Source organism: Lontra canadensis, unplaced genomic scaffold, assembly GCF_010015895.1.
Source record: "Lontra canadensis isolate GAN:19392208 unplaced genomic scaffold, GSC_riverotter_1.0 scaffold54, whole genome shotgun sequence".
Taxonomy (NCBI): Eukaryota; Metazoa; Chordata; class Mammalia; order Carnivora; family Mustelidae; genus Lontra; species Lontra canadensis.
The window spans coordinates 5,311,546-5,326,712 of NW_022631048.1; the positions used below are offsets into that span (position 1 = coordinate 5,311,546).

At 37.6% G+C, this 15,167-nt stretch overlaps 1 protein-coding gene and 1 non-coding gene across 2 annotated transcripts in view; both read right to left on the minus strand.

The window, feature by feature from the left end:
• The window catches only part of LANCL2 (LanC like 2), a 49,875-nt gene that overhangs the window by 20,340 nt on the left and 14,368 nt on the right, over window positions 1–15,167 (minus strand). The window lies entirely within an intron of this gene.
• LOC116877972 lies at window positions 6,143–6,252 on the minus strand. Its single transcript, XR_004384743.1, has one exon. It is a non-coding gene; the product is annotated as a U6 spliceosomal RNA (small nuclear RNA).

Below are 15,167 nucleotides of genomic sequence, written 5' to 3' on the forward strand. Positions count from 1 at the left end.
GTCTTGATTTGCATTTCTTGATAATTAGTGAACACTTTTTCAGGAATGTGTCAGCCATTTGCATGCAGTTCTTTGGAAAATATCCACTTAGGTCCTTGGCCCATTTTTTAAACTGGATTATTATTATTATTATTATTATTATTATTTTTACTATTGAGCTGTGTAAGTTTCTTATACATTTTGGATACTGACCCTTTAGCATAAATATGGTTTGCAAATATTTTCTCCCATTCTCCCAAAAGAAAATTACCTTTTCTGTTAATTGCTTCCCTTGCTGTGCAGAACTTTTTAGTTTGACATGGTTCCCCTTATTTTTTCTTTTGTTGCCTAAGCTTTGGGTATCATATAAAAATAATCATTGCCCAGATTTGAGTCAAGGAGCCCCTATGAATTCTCCTAAGAGTTTCATGGTTTCAGGCATTACATTTAAAGTCCCTAATCCACTCTGAGTTAATTTTTGAGAGTGGTATGAGATAGCGGTCCGGTTTCATTGTTTTGCACATGACTCTCCAGTTTCCCCAATACGATTTATTGAAGAGATTATTTTTTTCTCCATTGTGTGTCCCCTTGTTGCCTTTGTCAAGGATATTAACCATTTATGCTGGGTTTATTTCTGGGCTCTCTATTCTGTCCCTCTCAGCTATGTGTCTGTTTTCATGCCAGTACCACACTGTTCTGATTACTATACCTCTGCAATATATTCCAAATTCAGAAGTGTGATGCCTCCAGCTCTGTTCTTTCTCAAGACTGTTACTGCTATTTTGGTTGTTTTATAGTTCCATGAAAATTCTAGGATTTTTGTTTTCCGATTTCTGTGAAAAATACCATAAAATTTAATAGAAATTATATTATCCATAGATTTCTTTGGGTGATATGAATATTTTAACAATATTAATACTTCTGATCCATGACAATGGGATATTTTATCTACATCTTCTTCAATTCTTTTATCAATGTCTTACAGTTTACAGTACAAAGGTCTTTCACCTCCTTGATTAAATTTATTCCTAAGGATTTTTCTTTGATACTATGATAAATGGAATTGTTTTCTTAGTTTCATTCTCCAAGTTTCCTGCTAGTCTATAGAAACACAACTGATTTTTGTATATTAATTTTGTACTGAATTTGTTCATCAGTTTTAACAATTTTTTGGCAGGGCCCTTAGGGTTTTCTCCATGCAAGATCATGCTATCTGCAAACAGAAACAATTTCACTTTTTCTCTCTGACTTGGGACAGCTTTTATTCTTTTTTCTTGCCTAACTGCTCTGGGTACATGTATATATTCATTTCCTCTTGACGAACTAACTCCTTTATCATTACATAGCAACTGTCTTTGTCTCTTGTTAGAAGTTTTTGAAGTTGAAGTATAGTTTCTCTGTCATAAGTATATCCAACCCGGCTCTATTTTGGTTTTCATTTGCATCAAATGTTATTTTTTCTGTCTCTTCACTTCCAGCTGTTCCACTTTCCGCAGTCCACTAGAGCTGACATGAGTCTCTTGTAAGCAGCATATTGTTACATCTTGTTTTTTATCCATTCAATCACTCTGTTTCTTTTGGTTTGATAATCCATTTGAATTTAAGGTACTTATGATACGTAAGGACTTACATATGCCATCTTATTCATACTATTATTATTCATATTCTGGCTGTTTTATATTTTCTTTCTTCCTCTTTCTTTCTCCTAGTCTGATGATTTCCTGCATTGGTACACTTTGGTTCCTTTTTAAAAATTGCTTGACTAATACTATACATTTTTCCTTTGTGGTTTATATAACATATAACATTCTATTTTAAGCTGATAAGTTAACTCTGACAAAAACTCTACTCCCTCCAACATTTTGTTTCTAATGTCACATTTACATATTCTATATCATATATCCATTTAAAAATGTCATAGCTATAGTTCTTTTTAATATTTTTGTCCTTCGACTTTTGCGGTAAAGTGATCTACACTACAGGGCCTGAATTTGACTATACACTTCCCTTTATCAGTGTTTTATATGTTCATATTTGCATCCTTTCATTGCAATGTAAAGAACTATTTCAGGGGGAACCTGGGTGGCTCAGTGGGTTAAGCCTCTGCCTTTAGCTCAGGTCATGATCTCAGGGTCCTGGGATCAAGCCCCACATCTGGCTCTCTGCTCAGCAGGGAGCCTGCTCACCCCCCACCGCCCCCGCCTGCCTCTGCCTACTTGTGATCTGTCAAATAAATAAATAAAATCTTAAAAAAAAAAAGAACTATTTCAGCATGTTCTGTAAGGCAGGTCTTATGGTAATGGACTCCCTCGGCTTTTGTCTGTGAAAGTCTTTGTCTCTCCTTCATTTTGAAAGGATGGCTTTGCTGGGTATAGTAGTTTTGCTTGGCATTTTTCTCCTTTAAGGACTCTCCCCCCAGCCTACGGGGTTTTTGCTGAGAAATCCACTGATAGGTTGATGGGTGCTCCTGTGATAAGGAGTTTTTTTGTCTCTTACTGTTTTCAGAATTATAAAATTATCTGTGTCTTTGGTTTTAGACATTTTATTACAATGTGTCTCACTGAAGTACTCTTTGGGTTGAATATATACGGGGGAATTACAGGCTTCATGAACTTTGATGTTCATTTCGCTCCTGAGATTTGGAAAACTGCCAGCCATTATTTCTTTAAATAAGCTTTCTGTCCTTTTCTCCCTCTTTGTCCTTCTGTGACTCCTCTAATGCACACGCATTGTTTCACTTGATGATATCCCATAATTCACATAGGCTTTCTTCACTCTTTTTTCATTCTTCTTACCTTTTTTCTCCTCTGACTTTACAATTATTAATTACAGATCTTCAAATTCACAGAGTCTTTTGTTGTGTTTCAGTCTCCTGGTGACGCTTTCTATTGCATTTTTTCATTCCATTCACTGTATTCTTCGGCTCTCCAATTCCTCTTCGGTTCTTTGTTTGTCTTTATGATTTCTATCTCTTGTTAAACTTCTTATTTTATATATAGTTTTCCTGATTTCGCTGAGGTGTCTTCCTGTGTTTTCTGGAAGCTCAATGAACTTCTTCAAAACCATTAAGTTTTTTCTCAAGCAAATTGTAGCTCTCCGTTTCTTTTGTAGGTACTTGAAAATTATTTTGTCCTTTTGCTGGTATTCTTTGATTTTTCATGTTCCTTTAGGTCTTACATTGTTGTCTTAGCATTTGAAGAACTAACCACCTCTTCCAGTCTTTACTAACTGCCTCTGGAGGTGGAGGTGGGATGCCTCTGTCAGCCCTGCTAGGGATTCTGAGGCTTTATCATACCTTCTCTACATATACGCCTACTCCAAACTTCTTGTTCCGTCTTAGGAGTGAATTCTAATGATTGTATGACTGCTCCTAATTCCACAAAGTCAGGATACATGCTAGGACTCTCCTGTTTGCTTTCCCTACAGCAATGTTAAATGCTCAAGTTTGTAAGCTCTCTTTCACTTCTACAGGGTTGAGCTGGCTTTCTATTTATTCTAACTGTCCACAAAGACTTGTACTCACTGCCTTCAGGGGCACACTCAGTTACAGGGTGGAGCACCATGTGGGTAAGGAGAATGAAATGTCAGAGATGCCTGTGGGTCAGATGGGAGGATTCACAGACCAACTGTCCCCAGTAGCCTGTGGCTAGGCTTCCTAACGGAGTGTGTGGTTAGTAAGACCTGTGTTCCTTGTTGAGTTCTGAACACTGATTGCTATGCTCCCAGTGTCTCCCTGCCACTCAGTCATGTAGATCACCCCTGTATTCTGAAAGAGTGAGAAAGAAGAGGTCTTTGATAGCTGGGGCAGCTGCAAACTCACATGTTCTCACTTTCCCCTGTGGGGGAAACTGCAGACCGAGTTCGTTTTTTAGCACTGAGCTGAGCCACCTTGGAGATGGGTAACATGGAAACGGGAAACTGTTCTGCTTATTCTCTTCAGTGTTCCCAGTCTCAGATTTTTTTCTTCTCCCAATGAGTGTGCCGAACTTGTCTACTGGACTCCTGGGTCCCACAAAGGTTCTCTCATCTGTGTGATTGCCCAAAGCAGTGTTCTTTGGGAGAAAGTTGGTAGAAAACTCCTGTTCCACCATCTTGCTGATGCCATTTTCCTTGGGATTTCCTGTTCTTTCAAGGTTTGGTAAAATTTCCCAGTGAAATTTTGGGGGTAGATCTTAAATACCATTCTCAAGTTTTTATTTGGAAGTTTGTCTACTTAGATGTTACATCTCTTCTGGGGAGAGGTCTGGTAGACTATGTAGTCAGAATTATCCATTTCATTTACATTGTGAAATAAATTTATATACAGTGAAAAGGAGTGTGGCTTCTAAAATTTCCTGTTACAGTGGTTTCTCCACCTCATTTATAATGTTTCTGGGCCTTCTTCCCCTATCTGCAAACTTCTGTTTGGATCTTAATTATATAATTAAAGGTAATGAATGTCACTATAAGCTCATGCTTGTGTTCCCTTAATCATATCTTCGTTATGATCCTCTACCATAGGATGGCTACTTTCTCATGCCCCTCCTCCTTTTTTGTAAAGGGCCAGACAGCAACTTTTATGTTACCCTTTAAAGTCCCCATTCAGTCTCATTGCATACTCTTCTATTTCAAAATTCTTAAGAATTAAAAAGAAAAAAAAAGAATACAAATATATACTAGCAATAGGTGAAAGCTCTGGTTGTTCCACATTCATCAGGAATTGGTATTGTCAATGTTTTGGATTTTGTCATTTCCCTAATAACAGACGATGTTGAACATCTTTTCATATACTTACTTCACATGTGTATTATCTTTTTTGGTGAGGGCCTTTTAGTTATGCTGTACATTTGTAAGAGTCTTTTTTTTCCCTGAGTTTTTAAAAGATTTTATTTATTTATTTGACAGAGAGCGCGCACAAGCAGGGGGAGCTGGAGAGGAAGAAACAGGCTCCCCACTGAGCAGGGAGCCTGATGTGGGACTCGATCCCAGGGCTCCGGGATCATGACCTGAGCCTAAGGCAGATACTTAACCAATTGAGTCACCCAGGCTTCCCCCTTATTGAGTTTTAAGAGTCCTTTGTATATATTCCAAAAAAACCCCTTTATCAGATATGTTTTCTGCAAATATTTTCTCTCTTTTTTTAAAGATTGTGTTTATTTGAGAGAGACAGAGTGAGAGAGTGAGAGAGAGAGAGAGAGCATGAGTTGGGGGAGGGGCAGAAAGAGAGGGAGAAGCAGACTCCCCACTGAGCAGGAAGCCCAACTTGGGACTCAATCCCAGGACCCCGGGATCATGACCTGAGGCAAAGGCAGATGCTTAAACCGACTGAGGCACCAAGGTGCCCCACAAAAATTTTCATCTAGTCTGCGAATTGTCTTCCCATTTTCTTGACATTATCTTTCACAGAGCAGTGTTTAATTTTAGCAAAGGCCAGATTCTCATTTATTTCTTTAACTAATAATGTCTTTGGTATCATATATAGAAAGTCATTGCCATACCCAAGGCCATCTAGGTTTTCTTTTATGCTGTTTCCTAGTTTTCCAGTTTTCTATTTTACATCTAGGCCTATGATCCACTTTGAGCTAATACTTTTGGAAGATATCTAAATTAACTTTATTGCACGTATATGCCCATTTGCTCCAGCATCATTTGTTAAAATGACTGTCTTCCCCCATTTTGCTTTTGCTCCATTGTCAAAGACCAGTGAACTGTATATAGTAGACTGCATTTAAGGGAGTCTACTTCTGAGCTCTCTGTTCTATTCTAGCCACCCATTTTTTTTGTCACTTCTTGCATCACCCTTACACTGCTTTGATTGTCATAGCTTTATAATAAATCTTGGAAGTCAGGTAAAATCAGTCCTCTAACTTTGTTCTTTTCCTTCAATACTGAGTTGGCTATTCTGGATCTTTTCCCTTTCCATATAAATTTTAGAATCAGTTTACCAATATCCACAAAATAACTTGCTGCAATTTTAGTTGGCCTTGCACTGAATCTATAGATCAAGATGGAAAGAACTGGCAAGATGCAAGTCTTCTCATCCCTGCACATGGAATATCTATTTAGTTCTCCTTTGACATCTTTCAGAAGACTTTTGTAGTTTACCTCACACAGACTTCATAGACTTTTTGTAATTTACACCTATTTCATTTGGGGGAGTGCTAATATGAATGGTATTATTATTATTTTTTTAATGGACTTCTTCAGGAGTTTGTGGCATCCTTGCCCAGGGGTCATGCCAACCTTCTCTGTATCGTTCCAACTTCAGTGTATGTTGTGTCAAAATGAGCACAAATGGTATTGTTTTTTCATTTCAAGTTCCACTTACTCGTTGTTACATAGGAAAGTGATTCACTTTTGTATAGTAACCTCATAACCTGTAATCGTGCAATTACTACTCATGGATTTTTTCATTATTTCTGATTTTCTACATAGAATTATGTCATCTACAAAGAAAGTTTTATTTCTTCCTTCCCAATTTGTATGCCTTTTTATTTCCTTTTATAATCTTACTGCATTAGTTAGGACTTCTGGTATAATGTTGAAAGCTATTGTGAGAGAGAACATTCTTGTCTAGTTGCTGACCTCAGCAGCAAAGTTTCAAGTGTCTTATCATTAAATATGATGTTAGTTTTAGGCTCTTTGTGGATGTTCTTCACTAAATAGAAGAACTATTCCTAAGTTTCCAGAGATAGCCTATCAAAAATAGGTGCTAGATTTTTGTCAAATGTTTCTCTGCATTTATTGATATGATGATGTGGTTTTTCTTATTTAATCCTACTCCACTCTCAAATCACACTGTATCATTTCGAGGATAGAGCCAGCACTTTATAATAACAAAATAGTCCTAATTCCTCCCTCTCATCCCTCATATCTTGAGGTCATTCAATTTACTTATATATATTACATGCATTTAAGCATTTAGAAGTATCAATATAAATATATATATAAAAATATACATGATTGAACAGTGTTATTGTTTTGAACAATATTTTACACAAATGCGATTTTGTATATTTTGACTTGTTAGAGCAATTAAGAATAAAAAAATAATTATTTCACTTTTACTTATTCATTTTCTGATGTTTTTTTTTATGTAGATCCAAGATTCTCACATCATTTTCCTTCTCAAAATAACTTGTTTCAACATTTCTTGCTGGTAGGTCTACTGGCAACAAATTCCCTTAATTTTTATTTGAGGTTTTTATTTCTCACTACCTTTTCAGGGCTAATTGAGCAGGTTACAGATTACTAGGACCCTGATTCTTTCCTCTCAGTACTTTAAATACTTCACTCCACCCTCATCTTGCTCATATGGTTGATAAAAAGAAGTCTGGTATAATTCTTTTTTTGCTCTGCTATAAGTAGGATTTTTCCCCCCCTTCTGTCTTTCAAGATTATTTTTTTATGGTTTTATGAAGTTTGAATATAATATGCCTAAGTGAAGTTTTTGGTCTTGGTCTATCTGTGGAGGTATTTTTTGGTGGGGGGGGGGATCTTTGCTATTTGGTGTTCTCTGAGCTTCCTGGATTTATAGTTTCGTGTATGATGTTAATTTGCAGAAATTCTCAGTCACTATTACTTTAAATATTGCCTCTGTTTTTCCTTCTGTTCCTTCTCCTTCTGATATTCCCATTTCATATATGTTGTGTTTTTTGTCATTGTCCCACTGTACTTAAATATTCTCTACTGGGTATTTTTTTATACTTTTTTTCAATTTCCTTTTCAGTTTTCTAAGTTTCTATGTCATTTTCAAGGTCACTATTTCTTTCCTTAACTGTACCTCATCTAATAATAAACCTATCAAAGGAATTCTTCATTTCTCTTATAGTACATATGATTTCTAAGCATTTCTATTTCATTTTTTCTTAGAATTTCCATCTCTCCTAGGGTTTCGAAGATGGTGGTGGAATAGGAAGACCCTAGACTTTCCTCATCTGAAAAATACAACTAGGTAACTATTGAATCATCCTAAATACCTCAGGAATCAATCCGAATACTGAAAGAACAAACTCCAAAACTAAAGGAAGGAAAGAGGTAGGAAGTGCAGAGACATGGTTTCTGAACCATGCGAGAAACGGATCACAAGTTCTGTGGGAAGGAGGGAGCACAGGTGGTGGAGAAGAGCAAGAGAGAAAAGCACACAGGTGGACGCACGAGAACATTTCTCCAAAGCTGCTGACTTGGAAAATGAGAGGGGCTTAATTTCATGAGTTCTTGCAGCCAGAGGGGCTTAAAACCTGTTGTTTTAAAGGTCAGCGGACATAGATGCAACAGAGCCTAGAGGGCGCTGTGCAAATCGTGGAAGGAAGGCAAGCAAACAACCTGAGGGGCAGATAGTGTGGAAACAGCGATTAGAAGAATGTCTGAGGCACACAGTAGAGATTATTTGCTCTTCTTGGAACATGTCCCTGAAAAGCTGTGTTCAAGGAGATGCCTCTCAAAGGAGCTAGCTGGCGCCATTTCCCTCTCCTGACCCGAAGCATAAAGAGAGTCACTTGCAGGAAGCAGTGAGATGTAAACACTGTCTGCCTAACTTTTTGCACCAAGAAGCCCCACACCCCTGTGCTCTGGGGAGACTGCCCTTCCAGTCACACTTCCTTCAGTCCCAGTGTAGAGGGCCCTCACTCCAAAGACCAGCACAAACTCATGCCCACACATCTCCCAAACAATGAGTTCTGCAGGGCCTCAGTTCCAGTGGAGGTGGTGACAGGTCTCATTTCAAAAGCAAAAGAGCACACCTAGTTAAAACTTGCCACATTCAGGCCAGGCAACAAACATGCCCACAGCAAACGACTGGTTTAAAGGATGGAGAAGCCAAAAATAACAGTAAAGTCCATGCAGCACACACCAGAGACACTCCCTGAAGTGCCAGGTCTTGGGCACTATACGAACACATTTCATAAAGCCATTACATTCAGAAGCACGAGACATAACTGGTTTTTCTAACACAGAGAAGGCGGCAGAAATTTAGAAAAATGTGAAAACAGACGAATTTGTCACAAATGAACAAGATAAGGCCATGGCAAGAGATCTAAGTGAAACAGATATAAGTAACATGCCTGATGGAGAATTTAAAGCAATGATCATAAGGATACTCACTGGGCTTGGGGCAAAGCAAAGAAGACATCAGTGAGATCCTTATCATAGAGATAAAAGTTAAAAAAGAATCAGAGATGAAGAGTTCAATAAAAAGAGATGAGAAACACAATTAATGAAATAAACAGCAGGCTGGAAGAAGCAGAGGAACAAATTAATGACCTGGAAGACAAAATAATGGAAAGAAATGAGGTAGAATGAAGGAGAAAAAGAACTATGCATCATGAGAATAGATTTAGGGAACTCCATCAAATGTAGTATTATCTTTCTTATAGGAGTCCCAAAGGAAGAAGAGAGAGAAAAGGGGAAAGAAAATTTATCTGGAGAAATAATAGCTGAAAATGTCCCTAAGTTGGGATAGAAAACAGAAAGCCAGATACAGGATGCAGAGAACTCTCAACAAAATCAACAAAAGAAGGCTAATACCAAGACATACTGCAATTAAATTTGCAAAATATAGTGACAAAAAAAAAATCTTAAAAGCAGCAAGACAAAAAAAAGTCTTTAACTTACAAGGGAAAACCCATAAGGCTAGCAAGAGATTTTTTTCAACAGAAACATGGCAAGCCAGATGGGAGTGGAATGATATATTCAACATGCCGAATGGGAAAAATATGTAGCCAGGAATACTTTACCAAGCAAGGCTATAATTCAGACTAGAAGGAGAGAGTTTTCCAGACAAACAAAAACTAAAGGAGTTCATGACCATTAAATCAGCCCTGCAAGAAACATTAGAGGGGACTCTGAGTAGAAAGGAGAGACCAAAATTGACAAAGACAAGAAAAGATCAGAGAAAAAATCTCTAGAAAGAATGACAAAACAAGTAATAAAATTGCACTAAATACATATCTATCAATAATTACTCTAAATGGATAAATGCTCCAACCCACACAGAATGACAGAATTCATTAAAAAAACAAGACTCATCATATGTTGCCTACAAAACTCACTGTATTTTAAATTCAACTTGTACATACAGTACATCATTAGTTTTTGATGTAGTGTTCAATGATTCATTAGTTGCATATAATACCCAATGATCATTGCATCATGTGCCCTTCTTAATGCCCATCACCAAGTCACACCATTCCCCCATCCACCTCCCTTTCCACAACCTCAATTTGTTTCCATAGCTACGAGTCTCTCATGGCTTATCTCCCTCTCTGATTTCTTCCCATTCAGTTTTCCCTCCCTTCCCCTATGATCCTCTGTGCTGTTCCTCATATTACACATATGAGTGAAACCATATGATAATTGAAAAGACTCACTTTACACCTAAAGTCAGATTGAAAGTAAAAGGATGGAGAAATATTTATCATGCAAACAGATAACAAAAGAAAGCCAGAGTTTGGAATACTTCTATCAGACAAACTAGATTTTTTTTAAAAAGATTTTATTCATTTATTTGACAGAGATCACAAGTAGGCAGAGAGGCAGGCATAGAGAGAGAGATGGAAGCGATTGAAGCGGGCTCCCCGCTGAGCAGAGAGCCCGACGCGGGGCCTGATCCCAGGACCCTGGGATCATGACCTGAGCTGAAGGCAGAGGCCTTAACCCACTGAGCTACCCAGGTGCCCCCAGACAAACTAGATTTTAACCAAAGACTGTAACAAGACAAAGAAGGACACTATAGGGGAGGAGTTAAGGTAGCAGAGGATTAGGGGGACCCTAAGCTGTGTTGTCCCTCCAACACAGTGTTATATAGCAAATCATTCTGAACACCCAAGAAATCAGTCAGAAGTCCGAGAGAACAAAAACTGCAAGTCTACAAGTAGAAAAGCGACCATTTTTTGTAAGTTAGGAGGGGCTGTGAGTTGAGTTGGGAGAGATACAGCTATGGATACGGTGGCAGGGATAAAGCCTACTTACAGAAGCCACCGCAATGTATTTTAAGCAAAATCTGACCTTTTAGAAGTCTGCTTTAATGGGGAACGTGCCAAGCTTAAAGGTGCTTGAGTGATGAAGTAGGGCAGAGTCCCAGGTGTGACCCTGTGGTCTGAGAAGCTCCTGGGTTGCAAGAATGGGTGGCACCTAAGTGTTGCCCTGTGCCTAGGCACTGGAGCACAGAAGGTGGCTGAGAACAGCGAGTGTTGGTGCTGGCTTTCTGCTCTGTTTGGACATAAACTGAGAAACGCTGGGTGGCTGTATGGTCACTCTCCCAGGATGGTCTAGCAAATGGAGAAAGCATGGTGATACACTCCCCTGGAGGAACAGTGCCGGTAGGCTCTGGAGAAACCCATAAAATTTGGAGTTTTGAAACTTGGTCCTGCACCTGAGATAAAAAACCTCAGATACAGCCAAGGTGAATGCAGAGCTCCGATCAAAAGAGGGGACACAGGACTGACTGACTCTTCTTCTGTGAGGGCTCACTGGAGAGTGTGGAGGTGAACTTTCACCTCCAGGGCTAGAAAGTCGGACACTGCCATATTCATCAGTGCTGCAGCCTTCAGGGAGGAAAACAGCACCACCTTGTGGAGGCCAGAGTAGCTTACAGCCAGCCTGCAACCCTGCACCCCGGAGGGGTGCACTTCCCACTGAAACAAGTCAGCCTGAGAATCAGCACAGCGGACCTCTCCTCCAGACCAGCATGAACAACTTATTTACACTAAATTTCCTGATCACAGAGGGCTGCAAAGCTTGAGCTCCAGGGGTAAAAAGAGGATCTAATGGCCTTTTTACTTTCATTCTTTATTCATTTTATTATTTTGTAATTATTTTCTTACTTTTTCAATTACTTCTTTCTCTTTAATATTAACTTTAAATTTATATGTATATACTTTATATGTTTTTTATTTTTTGTCTACTTTTACATTATTTTATCTATTTTATGTTGGTCTCTAGATCCTTCTAACAAGGAGACCAAAACACACCCAGGATCTAGTTTTTTTGTTTTTGTTTTGTTTTCTATATTTTTCTTTATCCTTTATGGTTTTTTCCCTCTTTTTCTTCTTTTCTGGACCAAAATGACAAGATGGAGAAATTCACCCCCCGAAAAAGGAAGTTCAACTCGTGGCCAGAGATTTAACTGATACAGATATAAGATGTCTGAACTAGAATGTAAAACAACAATTATTAGAATACTAGCTGGGCTTAAAAAAAAGCATAGAAAACAGTAGACAATCACTTACAGCATAGATTAAAAAAAAAAACTAAAATCTAATCAGGCCAAAATAAAAAATGCTATAACCAAGATACAATCCCAAATGGAGGTCATAAGAACAAGATGGATGATGCAGAAAAGCAAATTAGTGATATAGAAAATAAAATTATGAAAAACAATGAGCCTGAAAAAAAAAGAAGGAAAGAGAGGTAATGGACAATGAAGGCAGACTATGGAACTCAGCAACTTAAAAAAATGTAATAATATTCACATCTTAGGAGTCCCAGAAGATGAAGAGAGGAAAAGGGGTAGGTTTATTTGAACAAATGACAGCTTAAAACTTCCCTAATCTGGGGAAGGACACAGACATCAAAATCCAAGAAGCACAGAAAAGACTCACGAAATTCAAAAGAAGCTCACAATCACCATTGCACATCATAGTCAAATGCACAAAATACACAATGAAAGAATCTAGAAAGCAGCAAGAGTAAAAAAAAAGTCCTTAACCTATAAGGGAAGTCACATCAAGTTCACAGCAGATCTGTCCACTAAAACCTGGCAGGCCAGAAAGGAGTAGAAGAAAATATACAATGTGCTGAATTGGAAAAATATGGAGTCAAGAATTCTTTATCCAGCAAGACTGTCATCCTGAATAGGAGAGATAAACACTTTCCTAGGTAAACTAAAGGAGTTCATGCTCACCAAACCAGCCCTGCAAGAAATATTGCATGGGAATCTTTGAGTGGGGGGTAAGGGGGAGATCAAAAACAACAGACTAGAAAGGAGCACAGAACACCACCAGAAAAAAATTGCACTAAATTCATCTTTCAATCATCACTCTGAATGTAAGTGGATGAAATGCTCAAGTCAAAAGACAAAGGGTATGAGAATGGATAAAAAGCAAGATCTATCTATAAGCTGCCTACAAGAGACTCATTTTAGACCTAGAGACACCTGCAGATGGAAAGTAAGAAATGGAGAACATCTCTCATGCTAATGGACATCAAAAGAAAGCTGGGAGTAGCCATATTTATATAAGACAAAATTGACTTTAAAATAAAAACTGTAACAAGAGATGAAGAAGGGCATTATATCATAAATGAAGAGACCTATATCCATCAAGAATATCTAACGATATTTATGTTCCCAGCTTGGAATACCCAAATATATAAAACAATTAATAATAAAGAAACTCATTGATAGTAATACAAGAATAGTAGGGGACTTTAACACCTCACTTACAGCAATGGAGAGATCATCCAAGCAGAAAATCAACAAGGAAACAATGGCTTTGAATAACTTACTGAATCAGATGAACTTAACAGTTATATTCAAGACATTTCATCCTAAAGCAGCAGGATACACATTTTTATCAAATGTACATGGAACATTCTACAGAATAGATCACATACTAGGTCACAAATCAACCCTCAACAAGTACAAAAAACCTTGAGATCATTTTATCATGCATATTTTCAGACCACAATGCTATGAAACTGGAAGTTACCCACAAGAAAAAATTTGGAAAGACCACAAATATATGGAGGTTAAAGAACATCCTGGTAAGGAATGAATGGCTTAATTAAGATATTAAAGAAATAAAAAAAATACATGGAAGCAAATGAGTATGAAAAGATAACATTCAAAAACCTTTGGGATGCAGCAGAGACAGTCATAAGAGGGAAGTATATTACAATACAGTCATACCCCAAAAAACAAGAAGTCTCAATGAGCAATCCAACCTTACACTTAATGGAGCTAGGAAAGGAATAGCAAATAAAGCCTAAGGCCAGCAGAAGGAGGGAAATAATAAAATTAGTGCAGAAATAAATGTTATAAAAGCAAAAAAAAAAATCAATAGAACAATTCAACAAAACTAAGAGCTGGTTCTTCAAAATAATTAATAAAATTGATAAACCCCTAGCCAGACTTAACAGAAAGAAAAGAGAAAGGGCCCAAATACATAAAATCATGAATGAAAGAGGAGAGATCATAACCAACAAAGAAACACAATTATAAGAGAATACTATGAAAAATTATATCCCAACAAACTGGACAACCTGGAAGAAATGGACAAAGTCCTAGAAATCTACAAACTACCAAATCTGAAACAGGAAGAAATAGAAAATTTGAACAGACCAATAAACAGCAAAGAAATTGATTCAGTCATCAAGTATCTCCCCACACACAAAGGTCTTGGGCCAGGTGGATTTCCAGGGGAATTCTACCAAACATTTAAATACTAATTAATACTTAAACTGTTCCAAAAAACAGAAATGGAAAGAAAAGTCCCAAACTCATTCTATGAAGCCAGCACTACCTTGATTCCAAAACCAGACTCTACTAAAAAGGAGAATTACAGACAATATTCCTGATGAATATGGATACAAAGATTTTCAACAAGATACTAGTAAATCAAATTCAACAGTACATTAAAAGAATTATTCACCATGATCAAATGGGATTTATGTCTGGGCTGCAGAGATGGTTCAATATTCTCAAATCTATCAATGTGATACACCACATCAATAAAAGGATGAGAACCATATGACCCTGTTGATGATGCAGAAGAAGCTTTTGACAAAGTACAGCATCCTTTCTGGATAAAGACCCTCAACAAAGTAGAGACAGCTGGAACATACCTCAACATCATAAAGGTCACATATAAAAGACTTACAGCTAATATCATCCTCAATGGGGAAAAATTGAGAGCGTTTCTCCTATGGTCACGAACAAGAGAGGGATTTCCACTGTCCCCATTACTATTTAACATAGGACTGGCAGTCTTGGCCTCAGCAATCAGGCAGCAAAAAGAAATAAAAGGCATCCAAATTGGCAAGGAAGAAGTCAAACTTTCACTCTCTGCAGGTGACATGACGTTCTATGTAGAAAATCCAAAAGACTGCACCAAAAAATTGCTAGAATATGTGCATTCATCAATGTTGCAGAATATAAAATTGATGTGCAGAAATCTATAGCATTTCTATACATCAATATCAAAGCAGCAGAA